Source organism: Jaculus jaculus (genome assembly GCF_020740685.1).
Source record: "Jaculus jaculus isolate mJacJac1 chromosome Y unlocalized genomic scaffold, mJacJac1.mat.Y.cur SUPER_Y_unloc_1, whole genome shotgun sequence".
Classification (NCBI taxonomy): Eukaryota; Metazoa; Chordata; class Mammalia; order Rodentia; family Dipodidae; genus Jaculus; species Jaculus jaculus.
In genome coordinates, this window is record NW_025423386.1 from 1,277,803 (window position 1) to 1,286,636 (window position 8,834).

An 8,834-nucleotide genomic window follows, 5' to 3' on the forward strand; every position below is an offset into this window, starting at 1 on the left:
GGGGTGATTGGGCGGAGTGATTGGGCGCTTATAAGGAAGCCCCGCCCAAGGCTCAGGGGAGATGAAGCTTGAAGTTGCCTGAATAAACTGATGTTAGAAGAACTGGTGGTTGTGTCTTCCTTGCTGGTCAAGGTGGACACGACATAAAGGATTGTCATTCTCTAACATTCTGATCAAAGTTTACTCAGCTATTTATTAGTTGGTTCTGTTTTCATACTTGCTCAACCTAGTACATGAATGCTATTTCTCAATGAGTACAGTCCCTACACTTGCTAGTCAGAGCTAAGGATGAGGACTTATCAATGAAGATCAGTCCTACACTTGCTGGTCCTTTTCCTCTAAGGCTGTTTCACAATGAGGTCTTTCACACACATATTCACCAGAGGCTACTTTGGCTAATTGTGATGATGGTGCCTGGAGAATTGTGGAAAACCTGAATCTAGGTTAGTGCTGTGCAGTGTTAGAGTCATAGTCATTGGATATATTGGAGGACCTGGGTGATAGCAGGTTTGGCCAGTTACAACACCTGGAAGGATTATTGATAGCTCCCTGGGACCCACTTTTGCCATGTGTACAGAGCCTGCTGCCTGTGGAAATGCCTAGATTTCATTCTGATTTTCCCCACCACTTCCACATATGAACTTTGATTCTCTCAGTTTTGCTACTGTGCTCCCAGTAACCTATCACACACCTTGTCAGCATTTCCTATGGCATCTATGTTCCCCAAGCAAATTCTCCATAAAGATGATGCCTACCCATCCCAAGGAGTGACCATCTTGCCTTACTAATCATGGCACACAGGTACTCATGGTTCTGTCATACCCATTTTCTTTCTCCCTCTCTCTCCTTTTGAGATATCGTTTCATTCTAGCCCACTGGAGATGCAGAATTCACTATGTAATCTCAGAATGGTCTCAATGCCAGATATCTTCCTACCTCCATCTCTTTGCTGGGAATAAAGGCATGGATCACCACATCTACCCTTATTTTCCCTTAAGAACAAAGCAGTTCCCCAGTGTCATGTGTCAAAGTATTTCAGGAAGGTATGCCTCTCTCATAGCTCATCTAACTGCCAGAAAAGTGCAGTGTTGAAGTTATCATTCTAGTTCAAGAACTCAAGTGGTCATTCTGAGACCTAGTTTTTAACTCTCTCTAAAACATGCCAGTCCAAGAGCTTCCCATACATTACTTCTTCAGGGTGCCCCCCGTATTAGCACTACATAACAATTGAAGGCCTGGAGCACTCACAGGAAGGTCTGTATTCAAATACCACAATGGACTGCGGTTCTAAACATCCTTCCCTCCATTCTAACTCCGCCTGCCGTCATGCCCCTCCAGTACCTCACAGCCTCATACAAGTCCAGATTAAGTCCCTGGCTCCCCTGGTGACACTGAGTAACCACACCAGCAAACATCGGATGCCAAAGAGAATCTCAAGACCCAAACCCACATTCTGCCCATGTTCTCTGAAACCCTGGAGTCCTCTTTTCCATCCCCTTCCATTATATAACAGAGTATAAAAGGATTTTTGTCCTTGAAACATTTCCTGTAGATGGTGCACCTTCAGGTATATAATATCAATTTTACACTTCAGTTCTATCATCGCTTTTTACTAATCTCATTACAAAAATAAAGCAATGCCAAACCCAGACACAAACCACCTTGAATCAGGATTGGAAAAAATAAAAGGAAAAAAAAAATTTAGAGTCTTGTGATTACCAGTTGGATCCTCCCACATCCTGCAGATATGGACTTTATCTACAGCATCCTACCACCTTCTGTGCAGAGTGAGAGACCTGCCTGAGCTTCTCAGGAAGAGGGAAGACAGATTACAACCATGAAGTTTCTGTTGCTGGCTGTGGCGCTCAGCTGCTTGGTGTGTGCAGAGAAGAAACCTCTTAAGGTATCATGTCTACCATGATTTGACATAGGGCAGGTGATCATAATTTCAGGTGTATAAGCCTTCTAGAAGGGCATGAATGACATTTGATAGGGCAATGGCTCACTGTTCTTGTGTTTTCATAATTCTGTAATTATCCTCATAATATTCTTAAATTAGTTTTTACTTGATATGAAGGTGTTAACAATAAAATACTGTGTTCTGCATAGGAAATTGTAGGTCAGCCTGGACTAGAGTGAAATCCTACTGAAAAATACAGAATTGTCACAGATTATATCTTAGAAATCACATAAAATTTATGCTCAAAATGTGACTCTTTCATATTGTATTTTAATCAGGTTTTCTATAACTTTTTATGGCATACCTTGCTCTTTTCACTTTTAAAATACTACGGTAGCATGGATGACCTCTCTTATAAATACAGTTAACTTTCCTTATATTTCTTTTTCATGTCCTTAAACATTTTTAGTATTTCAAGAATGCTGTGCATAGCCAATAAAATAAAATATTAAAAAATTTGTATGCACAGCATCAATAAATGAATAGTTAAGTTTAATAATTATATTTGGCCAAAAAAATTGCATACATATCTATAAGCTGCAGATATTGCAATATATCCCTTGGACTTTTTTCAAGGGAAATTATGACAATGTGCATGGATTTGAAACAACATCTCCATCCAGAAGGATTTGATGCTAATATTTTTATGAGTAAAATCAGGTGCCATGATCACAATAGATATTGATGAGGAAAGTTAGAGGAATGGCTGATGCTTCTAATTGAACATTTCTTTTTTAGTTTTCAGGGAAATATCGCACGGTGTCCATAGCTTCACACAGTTTAATCAGCATAGTAGAGAATGGCCTGTTAAGGATATATGTACGTGAGGTGGAATTTTATGATGCTTATAAGGAAATGTTCATGACTTTTGATTTGAGGTAAGCAAGATTTTTCTTGTGTGCAAGACACCAAATGTGGAATTCTGGCTGGTACAAAGGTGTCAAATTTCCACTGAGAGACAGAGAACTGCTAAGAAAACTGGAGTTGCTGTCCATTCTTGAAAGAAGCATGAGGTCTTTGCTCATGTAACATTTCAGTCCCTGCCAGAATCTAGTTATGGTGCCATGAATAAACCTTAAATGACGCAGAGATGCACAACTCAAGCTGTTGTTAATGATTTTGTTAACTTTCTGAACATGCTAAGAAAAAAATGCTACCCGTTATGCCCATAACATGATAGACACCAGAAGACTCAGTGGCTTTGCTTTAGAGTTTTTCAATATCTGAACTCAATCCATGACTTTGAAAGTAACTTCAAATTCTTGTAACTCTTGCCTAACACTCTCAAGTAGTGTGATAGTAGGCATATACCACCATATGTAAATTGGATTGGATAAGTCATGAATTAATTATCTGCTAAAATCCTATAGTGTCATAATTTCAGGGTAGCCTTCTCGGTTATTTTCATAGCCCTAGCATTTAGGGACATATACCTGAATTTATTTACAATTTTTGGTGGCAGAATTATTTATGTGTTGAGTTCTAGCAAAACCATGGTAAAAGGAAACACTCCGTCTCCAAGAGCTTCCTCCAACACTCAAAATTATCACCTGCTTAATTATGAAGGACTCTAGGAGAAAATATAATGCCCCTCACCATTGTATGGCACACTCTTACTTAATAATGACCTTCCATAAAGTGAGTGAATTTGTTGATAAGTGTGTGAGACAAGGGACAGTGTCTTACTGCAAAAACATTAACCCTAGAAATAAGAAACTTTCCCCAATTATTTTTATTTGCATAGAAATTTGAAAGACATAAGGAATCTGATTCCTTCTCTTCCCAAGTCAAAAAAAAAAAAAAAAACAAAACTCTATAAGTTGTCTAGATAGTTCTGTGGATAAATGTGTTTACCACTCAAGCAGAACGAGGTTATTTTAGTTTGTTAGAATATAAAAATCCAGTTGTGTGAGGACAGTTCTGAAAACCCAGTGTTAGGGAAGCAGAGAAAGGATGACCACAGAGATATGCCTGTTTTCCCTGGGAGATTCAGTGAGATCCAGGTTCATCAAGAAAAACTCAGCATGAGAAATAGGTCAATGAAATACACCAACATTGACAGCAGGTTCACCTTTGCACATGCCACACACAAATCAGTATTCCTACAAGTATGCATATGCATGATACTCACACACACATGCAGAACGAAATTGACAAGATCAGGACCACATTGGAAAGAACCATTGTGGGCAGAATTTCAATTGTTTGAAAAATAAGCTCAAATTCAGACACTACTTCCCTCTCTCATATTAAGGTTTAATGTAAAAGAAGATAGTTCTCAAGATTCAAGTGAAACACAACACATTAACAATGAGTAGTAAATTTTTGAAAGCTGTATTTATTAAGTGAGAAAGTATGAGAACAGGAAGAACCAAGATGAAAGATGATATAACTGTACACTTGCAGGATGTAGTGGATGAGTATAATTAGGAAATTACAAAAACAAAACTTTGTTAATAATATGAATGGGTGGTACTAATTCACATGAGTTTGCTTAGAATTGAGTATGAGATATGCCTCCATTTATTATCATGAGTATTGTTTGAGGAAAGTTTGTTTTCTTTTAACTTTTGTTTTCTGCTGTAATAAGGTAATACAATCCAAACCCAGGGAGGAAAAAAAAAGTTGCACTTTAAGTTGTTTTCTCAAAAATAAGGTCATCATGGGACACAGACACTCCTCTCAGAAAGATATGCTTCAGTTCACACACAATCTGTCCCCCACCCCCAAGGTGAAACATGCTGACCCAGATTCAAATCCATAGAAATCTGTGAATAATTTGCTATGAACTCTGTAAAGTAAAAGGAAGACAAGGCATAAAACTAAAACTGTCAGAGTGAGTTTTACTCTCAGCATATGAACTGTAGCATTTTTTTTTATTTTTGGCTCATTCAGAGTTATGTTGTATATTAATTGATGTATTTCTTATAATTTTCCCATAGACAAGATGGCGAGTGCCACCGATACAGACTCAAAGCACAGAATCTTATATATCTACAGGGCAGCAATTCTAGTAAGTATTAGATATTTTAGGGTGATGACATGAAACCAACTCCGCAGTTCATTCAACTTCATGGTCATGTTGTTTATCTGTTTCTCTGAGCCAGTATTCGACAGAAGCACGTTACCACATAAGAGTTTTGTTGTTTCTTACTCTTCCAGGTCATCCAGTTCACTTTATATGGGCTAAACCATCAAGTGTTGCTGTTGATAATCTCATTGGCACATGGAAGTTTGATAACTCATATCATAGCTCCCCAAGTGTCTGGTTCCGTCACGTTGGTCATCACAAATGTGGGTATAATAACTCAAATCTGCTGGTATTGTCTTTCTATATAAGTCAGAATGCACATCTGTAATCTTGCACAAACCCTTACAGCTCTTAATACTGTGTGTGTAAAGGTGAAGGGACTTCACTCAAACTATAAAAAGGTATTTGGCTCTCAATTTCACATGAATGGATTTCTAAGAATAACAACAAATTCTGCTACTTCGTCCAAATCCTACTTTCAAAGTGCTCTGAAAAAAATGGATTGAATTTTACCCTTCCATTTTGGAGTACCCTTTCACAAGGTTCTCATTGTGGTATCATACAATTATTATCACAAAAGGTACAGACATTTATTATCAGATATATGAAACATATTAGAGCCCTTTGAAATCTACTATGACCTTATATTTTTAAGTTTATAATGAATATTGACTTTGGCGTTTTAGCATCATACTGTTGTGGAAAATAGCACAAGACATTAAACCTAAGATTGTTCTCACTCCCAGTTGCAAAAGAACAATGCAAATCCTCATAATACAAACTCATACAGAGGCCCCAGGATTTATGATTTACATCACATTCTAAGGTTGTCACTATGAGATGTGATGTGATGAACACATCACAGTTTATGTTCTCCATGCTTCCAAGCTGTTGCATGTGCTTGGTTAGAATTTGTGGGAAATCTGTGGAATGAAATTCTAAGATCGTCATTATGGGATGTGATGTGATCAACACATGACAGTTTATGTCCTCCATGTTTTCAGGCTTTTGCATGTGCTTGATTAGAATTTGTGGGAAATCCTTGGACTTAATGAAATCACTGTAATTTTAATGAAAATTAAAAATATACCCTTAGATACTTTGATGATTACTAGAAAATATCAGGATTTGTAGTAAACACTGCACAACCACATTCTCTCCAACTGCGTCCTTCTTTCTTTTACATTCTCAAATTAATGTATTAATAAGAAAATAAATTCATTAATGATTTTTTTTTTGTTTTGTTTTTTTGAGGTAGGATCTCACTGACCCCAGGCTGACCTGGAATTCACTGTAGTCTCAGGGTGGTCTTGAACCCACAGTAACCCACCTACCTCTGCCTTCATAGTGTAGGGATTAAAGGCATGCAACTCCATACCTCGCCAAATAAACAAATAAGTAAATAAATAAGTAAATAAATAAATAAATACACAAAAATATTTTCAAGTAGGGCTGGAGAGATTGCTGAACGGTTAAGGCACTTCCCTACAAAGCCTAAAGATCCACGTTTTATTGCCCATTGCCCACATAAATCCAGACTCAGAGGTTAGGGGTTATATCTGGAGTTCACTTGCAAAAGCTGGAGGCACTGGAATCCCATTCTCAATCTCTCTCCCTCCCCTTTCATTCTTCTCTCTCTCTTTCACTCCATTTATCTCAAATGCCTAAATAAAATTATGTTTAATGGTCCAATATACAGCCATATTTTTCAAGTTAGGATGAATGTAAGTTTTTTTCAGACAAAGAAACCAAATATTTGCATTTTCCGAACATGTCTCCTATGTTGTCATCAAATCTTCATCTGCAAATTAAAATTTTAAAACATTAATATTGAAGCACATGATCTACTCACAGAATTACTAAATGACAAATGCAGCAAAGATATTCCAATAACTCCATCCCAACTTTTATTTATATCACTGAAATTCTTATGAACCCAGCAGTTAAAACGTCTATTTTTAAAAATTTATTTGAGAACGAGAGGAAGAGAGAATATGGGCACTCCAAAACTCTAGCCAGTGCAAACAAATTCCAGAAGCATGCCCCACCTTGTGCATTTGTGTTTTGTAGGTACTAGGGAATAGAATCTGGGTACACAGGTATTAAAGGAATGCTAAGCGGTCTCCTCATCCCAGAAGCTAGGTATTAAATAACCTTAAGTTGAATGTCATGCAGCCAACTTTAGGCTCCTATACCTGCAACTAATAACTGGGACTTAACTTCATACCAGCAATAAGTGAGTATAATTATTCAGTTTGATATTTTTGTATGTAGAATATCTGGGGTTTGCTGAATTAGAGACACTGTTTTGGTTTGGGATGAAGTAGTTGAAAATAGTATGACAAAAAGAAGATACTGTTCACTTCAGTAGTACATTTACTAAAGTTGGAATGATACAGATTAGATTAACATGGCCCCTGTTTAGGGATGGCAAACAAATTCTTGAAGTGCTCCTCATTTTATTTATTTGAGACAGAAAGAAAGAGATAATTGGCATCGTAGGGCCTCCATCACTGCAAACAAACTAGAGACATATTTGCCAGCTCATACATCTGGCTTATTTATGTCCTGGGGAATTGAAGCAGGTTCCTTTGGCTTTATAGGCAAATATCTTAACCACTAAGCCATCTTTCCAACTCAAGTGTTCCATAATTTAAATAAAGAATACTTGGGCAACTCAAATAAGTAGAAGAAAAGGTATTGTCTAATCTTGAAAACATATTTCTTCTCAGTCCCAAAGGTGGTGTACTTCTCAGTGGATTTTGTCTCGATGAATTCTATGATATTAAAACTTGACTATTATTATAATGAAAGGGAAAGTGAGATGTGTTTCTAGTTTTGTGTAAGTATTCAATTTGATTCTATGTTGGAGAAAATATGATGTTTTGTATTTTGAGAATGAGTATACATGTATTTTTTTTTCACAATTTACCCTGCTATAGGAACGTGTTCACATGTGTCTTAAAAGCGTGCCATAACTTTACGAAAATAGGTAATTCTCACTTTTTGTTGATACTTTTTGTTTGTTGTTGATGATAATAGAGAAAAAGAGGGAAAATAAGGATATAACAATAAATAGAAATGACTTGTAAAGAATTAGTGGTTCAGGGAACAAGGAGATATGAGAGGAGGGAGAGAAAGGGTGATGGGAGGATGGCAATATCAGGGTATTGTGTATAGGCACAGGAATTGTCTGTAAAACATATACAAAAAACTATAGTAGGATTCATGTGTGCACATTTGGTGATTTCCTCTGCCATTTTTTTTTCATAGAGAAAGTGCAGAGAGTAGATTCTACATCATATATTGAGATAAAATAGATATGCTCAGATCTATTCATCACAAAATTCCAATTGTACATTACAGAATTCCCTTCCTTTTGAAGTACAGATATGGGAGAGAAGAAATTACTTTTGTGTTACTTTTCCAAAATGTAGAAAAATGAGATAATCCTGAATGTATGAATCAATCTCCCATTAAATTGCCCTTGCTGGGTTGCATTACCAACATGAAGGGGGTAATGAACAGAAGGTGTGATGTGATGTACTAGTGGAAAATAAACCTTGATCAATTTATTTATTTATTTTTTACAAATTAGGATAGGTTTTGTATTCAGAAATGTCGCTAAAGACCATGCATTTTGACTTCTATCTTATGAAATACAGCAAAATGCCACATTATAAGTGAAGAGACACAGGAAGAGTATGCCAAGCTGAGTGAGAAGAAAATTCCAAGTGAAAATATCCTGGATGTCACCAAGACAGGTGAATCACTCTTGTGCCAGCTAGGGAACACAAAGATTAATGTTTAAAGAAATCTCTGTCATCTTCTGAAAGCCATTTC

General features: G+C 36.8%; 1 non-coding gene across 1 annotated transcript; it reads left to right on the forward strand.

The window, feature by feature from the left end:
• The first annotated feature begins 7,348 nt into the window (after window positions 1–7,348).
• Window positions 7,349–7,453, forward strand: LOC123457165. Its single transcript, XR_006634931.1, has one exon. It is a non-coding gene; the product is annotated as a U6 spliceosomal RNA (small nuclear RNA).
• The last annotated feature ends 1,381 nt before the right edge of the window (window positions 7,454–8,834 follow it).